Source organism: Pteropus alecto, unplaced genomic scaffold, assembly GCF_000325575.1.
Source record: "Pteropus alecto unplaced genomic scaffold, ASM32557v1 scaffold7, whole genome shotgun sequence".
Taxonomy (NCBI): Eukaryota; Metazoa; Chordata; class Mammalia; order Chiroptera; family Pteropodidae; genus Pteropus; species Pteropus alecto.
The window spans coordinates 39,137,687-39,148,458 of record NW_006494614.1 but is presented as its reverse complement, the minus strand read 5'-3'; the positions used below and the strand labels follow the sequence as shown (position 1 = coordinate 39,148,458).

At 35.8% G+C, this 10,772-nt stretch overlaps 1 protein-coding gene across 6 annotated transcripts in view; it reads left to right on the top strand.

Annotated features, from left to right (window-relative positions):
- The window catches only part of RUNX2 (runt related transcription factor 2), a 224,687-nt gene that overhangs the window by 91,241 nt on the left and 122,674 nt on the right, over positions 1-10,772 (top strand). The window lies entirely within an intron of this gene.

Here is a 10,772-nt window from a genome sequence, read left to right as displayed (position 1 = left end):
GGGTGGAGGGAAAACCTCAAGATTCTTTGGAAAACCATGTTATCACTTTTTAATATAACTGCTGTTTTCATGAATTACATGCTATTTATTGAGGAATTGTGAAGAGTATAAAATTTTAGTTATCATTTCCCTTTACTGGAATTACTATCTCCTTTAGGCAAATATCAATTAAAAACACAGGAAAGGATGAGTAAGGCACAGGGAGTAACAAGAGCTAATGTGGAATCAAAGACACAGTGTTGAGAGTGGCATTGAGTTAGTTCTGGTCATTCCAGCTGTATGTTATACATAGGGCCAACATGACACCATGTCAGGGCAGATTTGTGCCAGCTTGCTTCTGTTTAGGGTCCTTGGGGCTTCCAACTGTCCAATCTTCTGTGGCTGAAGCAGGTTTTGCTATTTGTCCTCTGGCAATACCTGGAGGAAAAAACCTCAGGGAGTGATTATAGCCTTAGAGACATTTATCTATAGTACATTCTTACTGAGGTATATTCATGTATGAATTCAATGGGAAAACCATTGAAAATAACACTGAAAAAATGCTGCATAAATGGTAGTCATTATTGTTTATCATTTACATCTGTAATATAGAACACACAGATTACTTTGAGTCTGTTTACTGATCATTATTTAAAACATTTCCATAAACAGAAGAGGCAGTAGGAGTAAAAGGTGGTTAATTATCCAGCCATGTGTTGATCTGAGGCCAAAGGTAGGAATGAGCCTCTGCTTTAAACTAGTTTAAAATTGAGTTTAGTCCAGTTTTTTCCTCCTGCCCAAATATTTCTATGAGTTGTTACTGGCAAAGTAATACAGTGCCAGGGTGGGAGGATCTGTGTAAACATTAAAGTGAGGAGAACAGAAAATCCCTTTTGTCAGCTTTTTAAGAACTAGATGTGGACTGTCAGAGAACTGGAGGAACCCTGATTTACCTGACCTGCTCTTGGGTGTGGGGCTATGCCCACATGCTGCCTGGTGGACTCAGGGACTGAGCTATCTGGAGTGAGCACCATTTTCACTTCCCTGGGGATCAGTCCTAGGAACCTCCTTGGAGAGGAGCCTACCTCATAGGTTCTGAGGTGTGCCAAGTTGCATAGTTTCTGTCTTATAATTCCCCTCAATATCTACAGCTGTCCCTAGGGTCCAAGATGCTATTGCTCTGTAAGGAAAGGTACAAATCCAGATATCTTAAAGTTCGTAAGTGTAAACAAAGGAAATGTTCCTTAACCTTGAGTAGCCTTAAGTATTATAATAAGTACAATAGCAGCAGTTACAGGTTTATGTCTGATGAATAAATTATTGTCATGCATTGAATAATAGGGTCAGCTGAATTATAAAAATCAAACACTACTTATCAGAAGCCAACCCAGATGCACCAGTGGAGAAGAAGCACTTGTAGGGGTTGGTTCCCCTTCCCCACCGTACTTACTGATAAGTTTGGCCTTACTGTGTAAAAGCTGTATTTAAGTAGCACCCACTACCCCGAGTGTTTTTATACATTATCTCATGTCATCTTATGTGAGCGTAAAAGAATATTCACGCTACAGAAGTAGCCAAAGTTATTTCTCACTGATTCTGTTAAAAAGCAAGTTGCGGCAGGGTGAGGACCAGTAAACCTGACAACAACCTAAACCACTGCATGCACGTCTTTATCATCGTAATAATGTTATCACCCATGGCAGTTTTGATGTTCAAAGCACTTGTGAGGCTTGGCACAAAGATTATAATTACTTTTCTGAAGATCATTAAGAATACTATATAGTAAATAATTACTGAGTTTCAAAATGTATTTGATGTAATTATCCTGCTATGAAAAGAAGCACAACTGATTATTGAGTCTGATTCTTTGACTTATGGATCAGATTATGAGCTTTTGTTAGCATCTTAAAGGAGAGCCTACATAGGTTTATTTACTGCAAATAACTCCTCCCCTGTCCTACCCATCTGAGTGAAGTAGTTCAAATTAACCTAAGTCTGTGCCACTCTTCGATATCCACAAGGCTAAATGAATTTACACCAGCATTCTTTGTGGTCTTCGTCACTGTGCCCATGAATCTCTCTGACACTTTCTGGAGGGCTCTTAGAGACTTAGGATACATGAATTAGACATGCAAGGGAAGGGTCATATATGTTGTTTGCTACAGTTACTCTGGGAGAGGCCAATACATATATGAATGATTTTTCTCTGCACTTGTAGGATTTTTTTTTTTACAAGAGACAGATTTAAGAACTATAATCTTTTGAAAGATTTTCCTTTCTATTTAAGCAAATAGTCTTGAATTTCTTCTTACAAAGTATTTAAATGTCAAAAAATTCCCCTTAAACAATTGCATAGGACTATTAAAGATATCTCCATTTTTATGACTCAATCACTAAACTATAATATTTCCGAAGGTCAGTAGAATAGGCATTAGTCTAATAAATAAAGTTACTAAAAAATTATTACTACCACAAAAATTTAGAAATTGGCAGTAGGAAAACCCCATTTGATTATTCAAGGTGTATTGGGAGGATTGTTTCATGTAATTTCAAACCCAGGAGTGTTTGATGCTGTTCATTTTTAAATGTCGCTTATAATAAGTTTCCATCAAGTCCCCTGAGTCAAGCTTTAAAACCAGTATCTTCAATAATGTGCTGCATATATGTGGACATTTATTTTAGCAGGGCCACTCTTAACTCATAGGAGGGATTGACGCTGTAAGAGAGATTAAAAGGAAAATTTCAGCAATTAATGCTAATAAACCAGAAAGTTAAAGCCACTATAATAAAACAGTAGAACATCTACTTTTTACTACAGAACCATTCCTTTATTAAGAGCCACCTGTTTGATAGACACACCTTTGCCACAAGCAGCCACGGGCGAGTGATTAAGTTTAATAGGAGCCACTCTTATTTTGAAGTAGTTCTCTGTTTAAAGCCACAGAGGGGGAAGATATTAAATTTAATGGACCCTAAACAAAGGCAAGCCCTTGTTACCAATTGAATGTTCAATATTCTTCTTTATTATGTTGACTGTGATTTGTTGGGTTATTTTTGCATTCTATAAGTTGAACTTCATTCTGCTTTCTCTAAAAATAGGCTATCTTCTGACATGAGCAGAGGATGTTTTTATCTTATTGCTTTGGGTTCAGGTTCAGGGCATACCTGGACCTCAGTTTACTATAACTTCTGAGTTACTAGTGCTGAGGACCCAAGAAATAATGTCCATTCCTACTAGATTCGTTGGGGATAGTTGGCCCAGCTCACAAAGCTGACTAAACTTGGTCGTATGACTAGTTACTGTTACTTGTAGCTAGACCAAGATACTGAATGAAATCTGCATACATGGTTTGACTCTAGTTTTATACATGGTTCTTGTCAGTTGTTTTTGTGAGGATTTATTTTTGATACGTGTACAACCACCCACACATGGAGAAAAGATTTAGTAATGAAAGGAATCATGCTTAGGCATGGATGGCAAAGACATGGTTATAAATTTTATTGAAAGATTTACTGCAGTCCCTTTCGTTTTTTAAAAGAAAACTTGGTAGCTTGAACTTCAAAACCTCACTTCACCAAAAGTATTAAAGTTAATTTTTTAGTGACACGGTGGCTTCTGTGGTTCACTGGAATCTGAGAAGAGAGTGGAGGCAATTTAACAGAGGAAAGCTGAGTTTTAGTTTCATTGTCACTAAAGGTGTTTTACGTATTCTCAGGTATGTCAGCTCTTTTATTGTGTCTCATTGGTCTGTGTAAGTGAATTACTCAGAATTGCCCATCCCCATGTCTCAGAGATTCTTCAAGGAGTGAGATGATGTCTGTCCAGGGAATTTCTGTTCTTAGGTCTTTAAGAAAGTTTGCCTCATCTGACAAATACTAATGGGAAAACTAAGTTGTGTTATTAACTTCAAAAGAGTATAAACTATTATATATGTTTTAAAATTAATACTTTATTTTCAGAGCAATTTTAGACTTACAGAAAAATTGAACCTAAGTACAGAATCCTTATATCTACCCCCCACTTTTTCTTATTATCAGCATCTGGCATTTGTGTGGCATATTTGTTACAATTGATGAACCGATGTTAGTACATTATTATTAACCATAGTTTATATCAGGGATCACTCTCAGTGTTGTGCATGTCTATGAGTTTTGCCAAATGCATGAATGCCATGTATCCACTATTAACTGAGTCATACAGAATAGTTTCATCGCCCTAAAAATCTCCTGTGCTCCACCTATTTCTCTCTCCTAACCTGTTCACCAACCCCCAGCAACAGCTGAACTTTTTCCTGTCTATCTTTTTGCCTCTTCCAGAATGTCGTGTAATTGGAATCATATAGTATATAGACTTTTCAGGGTGGATTCTTTCACTTAGCAATGTGCATTTAATGTTCCTCTGTATCTTTTCATGGCTTGATAGCTCATTTCTTTTTACCACCAAATATTCCATTGTAGGAATGTTGCAATATTTTAAAAACATCAAGGCTGCTAATATCACCACACCATTTCCTTTTGTCACTGACTTTGTCAGTAATATTTATTTTTAGAAAGCTTTTCATGCATTCTTTCCTGGGGAAACACTTCCTCTGTCATAGCAATTGTCACCAAATGGTCCAGATAATGGCTTTCCATACCTATGGTCTATTTTTTAATTAAAATTTTTGCTTTAGTTTGACCATAGGTCAACTATTATACATTTACTACATGGTCATTCATATCAATTCAAGTACAGACAGACCCAGCTAAATATAACAGTCTATTTATGTGGCTGCTTAGCTGCCTCCCCAAATATTTAACTTTCCTAGGTAAAGGATGCTCCTTTTCTCTTAAGAATGCCTGGTGGCATTCCTTAAGCATGCGGTGCTGTTTCACACTTCCATGCCAGTTCACTTCTGCATCCCCGGAGAATGGACCTGTTGATCCTTTTCATGCATACCTTTGTCGGCCACCACCTTCCTCACAGCGAATCACTCTTACATCTACACTCATCCATTTCTCATCTGTGTACATTAGACATACCTCTAATGTGTACATATCTTCCTTTAATATAATAATTTGATTACTTCTTTCCCCTTTTATAGGAGGTAAGCTTCTCAAGGATAGTGACTGTGTCTTACATCGTCTTGAATCCTTATAACCAAGCACAGTTTTTAGCACATAGTGAGTGCTCAGTAAATAGTTAATGAAACAAATATTAGCGAGAAAGAACATAGAGAAAAAGAGGAAAGAATATAAACATGTAGAAGAAAGAAGGGAAGAAGGGGAACAAGAAGAAAGATTTTTGTTCACCTGGAACAACAAAGAAAGGGCAAAACAAGAGAAACTTTTGTTGCCGATAAGGACAGGAAATAGCACAGTAAGAGTATGCATAAGCAGTATGTATTTTTATCTCCAAGTCTTTTTGCAATGTGTTTCATATTTAGAACACATATCAAGACTGCATCTGTTTCCAGAACTTGCTGCTAACAGTTAGTAATAATGCCAAAACATACTTTAGGTCCAACTTGAAACCAAATGATCAAATAGAATTTTTGATTTCTAATTTAGAGTCTGACATTAATTATAGCCATCATGTAATAAAGTGTCAAAGTCTTTTCTGAGAAAACGATAGAAATTACATTAACTAAGCTGTAAACTGAAGCAAAACTATTCCTCTAAAACAAAGCAAAGATCTGGTTTTTACAGTTTTTTACCATTTCTCAGAAAGTGTTATCTTCTTCAGGCTGAATTTTTCTTATGCTCCCCTATCTCTCCTTCCCTTTTTAGACCCTTGCTGAATGATAGGGCTTCATGTCACCTCACTGTCCTGGTCAGTGGTCTCTGGTCACACTACAGTTTGTCAGTGTCCCTCTTAATGCTTGGCACCCAGAACCAAACTCCTTTATTCTTGGCCTCTCTTAGTGCAGGCTAAGGTGGTAACCATGTCAACACTGTTCTCTTGTATTAGCCACTTCTGTCAAGCTGCATTTCTCCCATTTTTTATTTTTACAGGTTCTTTTTTTGGTGCAAGTATGATATGATAATTTATAGTTATGCCTATTAGATTTATCTTATTTAATTCAGGTAATAGTTTATACCTCTCGAGAACTTTTTGGATTTTTATAATGTCACCCAATAATATAGTAGCCTTTTGCATTCCTTCTGACCTGAGATGTCTTTCTTCAGTTGATTTTAATCATTTCAAGTCGGCTCAGCAAATACATGGCACATACTTAAAATGTGCTTAGGTAGGCAATGAATAAAAGTGAATAGAAGACATGGTCACTGCCTACAGGAAGCTTTGAGTCTCATTTAGGAGATAATATATTGCAAGTATGACACAGTTACTTACATTATGATACCAGCCTGTGTAGATGCCAGAATATGCAAATAATGCTCAGGATTTTAGTGAAAAGCGATCTCTTTTGCTCCTCTACATAACCAACTTAAAGCTTTCTCCTTGAGGAAATTAAAAAAAATCAACTCCATTCTGCTCAGATTATACTTTTACTCTGAATTGCTACAACAATTACATTTTCAACTGAAAAAAATAATTACATTTGTTGACATGTGTGGTTTCTTAAGGTTTCTTAAGGTATGCCAAGAATATATAAGATCTTATCTTTTCCCAGTTAGATTGAAATCTCCCCTAGGTTAAGGGCCTGGCCTTCTAATCCTTTGCTATTTCTCAGTGTAACTCCTAGTTTCATGTTCTGCATGTAGATTCATGGGAAGTATTTGCACACAGCAGAAAGGTCTACCCAGTAGTCAGTGCTGCATGCTTCAGGGTTACTTATGCTATGATTGTCATTAGGAAATGGCTAATAGATAAAAAAAGTGTGATTGTATAGACTAATGACAATTGCCATTTACCTTAATTTCATATTCCATATCCACAAGTACGGTCCTAGTGATTATGTTGTAAAATTTTCTACACTCTCTTTTAAAGTGAAGCAAAACTGTTAGCTCTATGCTATAACATATATGCACATATGTATGTATTCACTTCTTCACTACATTTAGAATGAATATACATATAAATCTTCTTGACAGGTCTATTTAGGATATTAATAAATATCAGCCTAAGGTACTACTTACTTTTTTCAGGAAAAATAAGACCATTGAAATCTCATGTCTTCATATGATCTTGTTACTTCATTGAACAAGATAAAGTAATTGATCACTACTGGTAAAAAAAGGGATGATTATTTTAACTTAGTTTTTGGTTTGTCAGTATATAGAAATAGCTATAAGGAGAAACTTAGAAAGATATACTTGAAAGAGGCGACTAAACAGGTAAAAAGCTTTTTTACAATTTTATAATTAAAATCCTATACGATAAAATGGAAATGATGGCACTTTAAATTGTTCGAAGTCATTTTTGGACTTTTGTTTTTTGAACAGTTCAAAGTTATTTGCAGGCTCCTTTTTTGTTTTCTTGAAAAACAAATAGGAAAGTTTATATTAAATTGAGTCAGAATTAAATGACTTGGTCTGAGGCAAATCTAGGAACCCATTTGACTATACTGTCTGAATTATTATTATTTTTTGGATGTGACTCTCAAGAAATTCATGAATATCTTAAGTCCCTGAAAGTCATATAAATTGAAATAAAATGTTGCTTAGGCAACATTGTTCCTGAATAGCTCAAAGGATTTTTTAAGCAGGAAGGTGTCATATCTATTTCAGAGAGACCTTGGCCTTAAGTGACCAACCTAGAAACGTGGCAGCCAAGCACGGCAGACTAGGGTAAGACCAGTGTTTTTGTTTCCAAAGTCCACCGCTCTCTTCCCAACCAAAGTGATCACCGTTCCAGCTCCCTGTTGTCATTAGTAATAATGCTATACTTAATGGAGTAATAATAACAAATATAATGATGATTATATACACTCCACCCTGTGCCAAAGAGAGCAGTGATTCATGATAAATCAATAAGAAACCCACTGATGTGGTCTCAATAAATCTATACATAATCAAGAACCCTTATTAAACAAAAACTACAAAGGAAATAAAAACAGGCTTGGAAAAGAGGAAAAAGTCTCATAATAGTGTTGTGGTTCTCACCATTAAGAACAAACAAACCTGTAAGCTCTCAAGCTACACCTTTGGAAAACAATATATTCTCACTGTTACTTAAAGGTATAGTGGAGTATGGACTAAAAGGTTCAAAAAATGAAAGGGTTTGACTCCCTGGGCAGTTAACAGAGAAAGTTAAAGTGGTTTTTCGACCCGAGAAGTTGGTAGGTATCACAGGTAGTGTAGCATTAATTGAGTCTTGGCTTTTCATACACTCTGATAATCTCTGTCTTTTAATTGGTGTATTTAGAACATTCGCATTCAAAATGATTTTTGATATGGTTGTATTAATATCTACTGTATTTGTTACTGTTTTCTATTTATTGCCCTTGTTTTATCCTTTTTGTCTTCCACTCTTTTTCTACCTTTTGTGGTTTTAATTGAGTGTTTTATGTGAGTCCATTTTCTCTCCTCCTTAGCATATCAGTTATAATTTTTTTTTTGTCATTTATTAGTGGTTGCCCTAGTGTTTGAAGTATACATTTACAACTACCTCAGGTATACTTTTAATAAAACTGCATCGTATCATGGTTAGTGTGAGTACCTTATAATTGATAAACATCAGTGTATAGGTTTTGTGTGGACATAAGTTTTCAGCTCCTTTGGGTAAATGCCAAGGAGTATAATTGCTCAATCACATAGTAAGAGTCTATTTAGTTTTGTAAGAAACTGCCAAATTCTTTCCTAAAGTGGTTATACCATTTTGCATTTCTACCAGCAATGAATGAGATTTTCCATTGCTCCACATAATCTCTGTGTGTCTTTATATTTAAAATGGATTTCTTCTAGACAATATATAGTTGGGTTTTGTTTTATGATGTGAAGAGGAAGACACATTTAAGCTGAGATCTAGCAATCTCTGTCTGAATTTGTGCATTTAGACCATGGACATTCAAAGTGATTATTGATATAGTTGGATTAATTTCTCTTTGAAGAGTTAGTAAAACTTTAAATAACCTCTTTAATCCAGCAAATGATCGAAGCACTTAAATTAGGACATGCATCTCAAAGGAGGATTGAACCCCCCAACATTGATAAAATAGCAGTTGCTCAATAAAATTGTGTCGAATTGGTTTGGTTTATCAGAAAAACATTTCTTCTAAGGCCCAGGCATATGGCACAGTGATTAAACATAGCATCGTTGGCATTGTGTTGGAAATAGCACTTGGTTGGGCATTGAGGAACCTGTCATCTAATTTTGAATGTTCTTGATCAAATCACTTAATTTCCTCACGTGTGAAATAAGTAGTTAGTTGGGCTAGATAGTTTTCAAAGTACTTCATAAGCCTATGAACACCTGTGAATCTAAAATAAGCCCTGAAACGGTAGGTTTTCTCATAGAAAGCTTCAGTAACCAGTACATCAGAAAACTAAATATCGCCACCCATAATAAGAATAAAGGCTAGTAGAGTATTTAATTTATGAACTAAGTTAATAGGAATAACCACTGTGATTGTCAAGAAAAGCTCTTTCTCGTGCTTCACTTGATTCTGATGTGAAGCAAATTAAGATCAGGTTAAATAATACCATAAAACTGTACATTTAGACCTTAACCACAGCTGAACTTCTCTTTAAGGTGAAGTCTTATATATGTCCATGGGTGTCAGAGTCCACAGACAGATTTAGAAACTCCAGCTTTAATTTAAAATTAAGAAACTTTATTTCCTGACTTTTTACATGCCCTCGCATGGTTTTATGAAACTATCTGTGTTGTACCCATTTTACCTGAGAATGGTTCTAATAAAGTGAGAATGGTTCTAATGAACCTATAAGTGAAAGGTCACTAAAACAAAAGAACTGGTGAATTCTGTTAATAGAATAATTGGGATCAGAGGACTAGTCTTTAAATATACCTAAGAAATTAGATATATTTAGAGAAAATATGATTAGAATTATAAAGTTCACTTTAGTGAAACATTGCTATCATCGTGTTTTATGACCATATGATAAAAAATTTTTTTAATACAAATTATTACCAACACTAAATTTACTCATTCATTGAGACTATTCTACCGCTGGAGATACAGTGATGAAGGAGGCAGAAAGGCTCAGGGAGCTTTTTCTATTGGCATATGGCATAGTGATTAAGCACAGTCTTACAGCCAGACTCTCTGGCTTTAAATCCAGGCTTCTTCACTCACTAGCTTTGTGATCTTGTAGATATTACTTAGCTTGTCTGTACCACAATTTCTTCATCTATACAATGGGTTAATAATAATACCATCAACCTTGAAGATTGTTACAGGGAGCAAAAGATAGTTAATTCATGTAAAGCCCTTAGAATAATGCCTGATATTTGATAAATGTTAGCTGTTACTGGGGAAGGGTAGGCAATTAAAAATTAGAAAGTATTATCTAGGGATATGTACTGTGAAAAAAGTAACATAAGGTGATGCGATGAGGAAGAAACATTTAAGCTGAGATCTAAATAACAAGGGATTAGCTGTGCAAAGATCATTCCAGGCAGTGGGGAAAGCTGGCATAAGGGCCCTTAGGCGGGAGGAGGAATGCCCCGTGGCCGAGTGTGTAGGAGATGAGATGAAACCAGAGAGACAGCCTGCTCCAGGTCATGCAGGGCCTCTACTGGTCAGAATTAGAAGTTTGGATTTGCTGGTATGAGCAGTGATAAGCCACTGCGGATTTTAAGCAGGGTCGCAATATGAATGGATTTCTATTTTCAAACGGTCGCTCCGGCTGTTGGGTGAAGAATTGCATAAGAGGATGAAGAAAGAGTG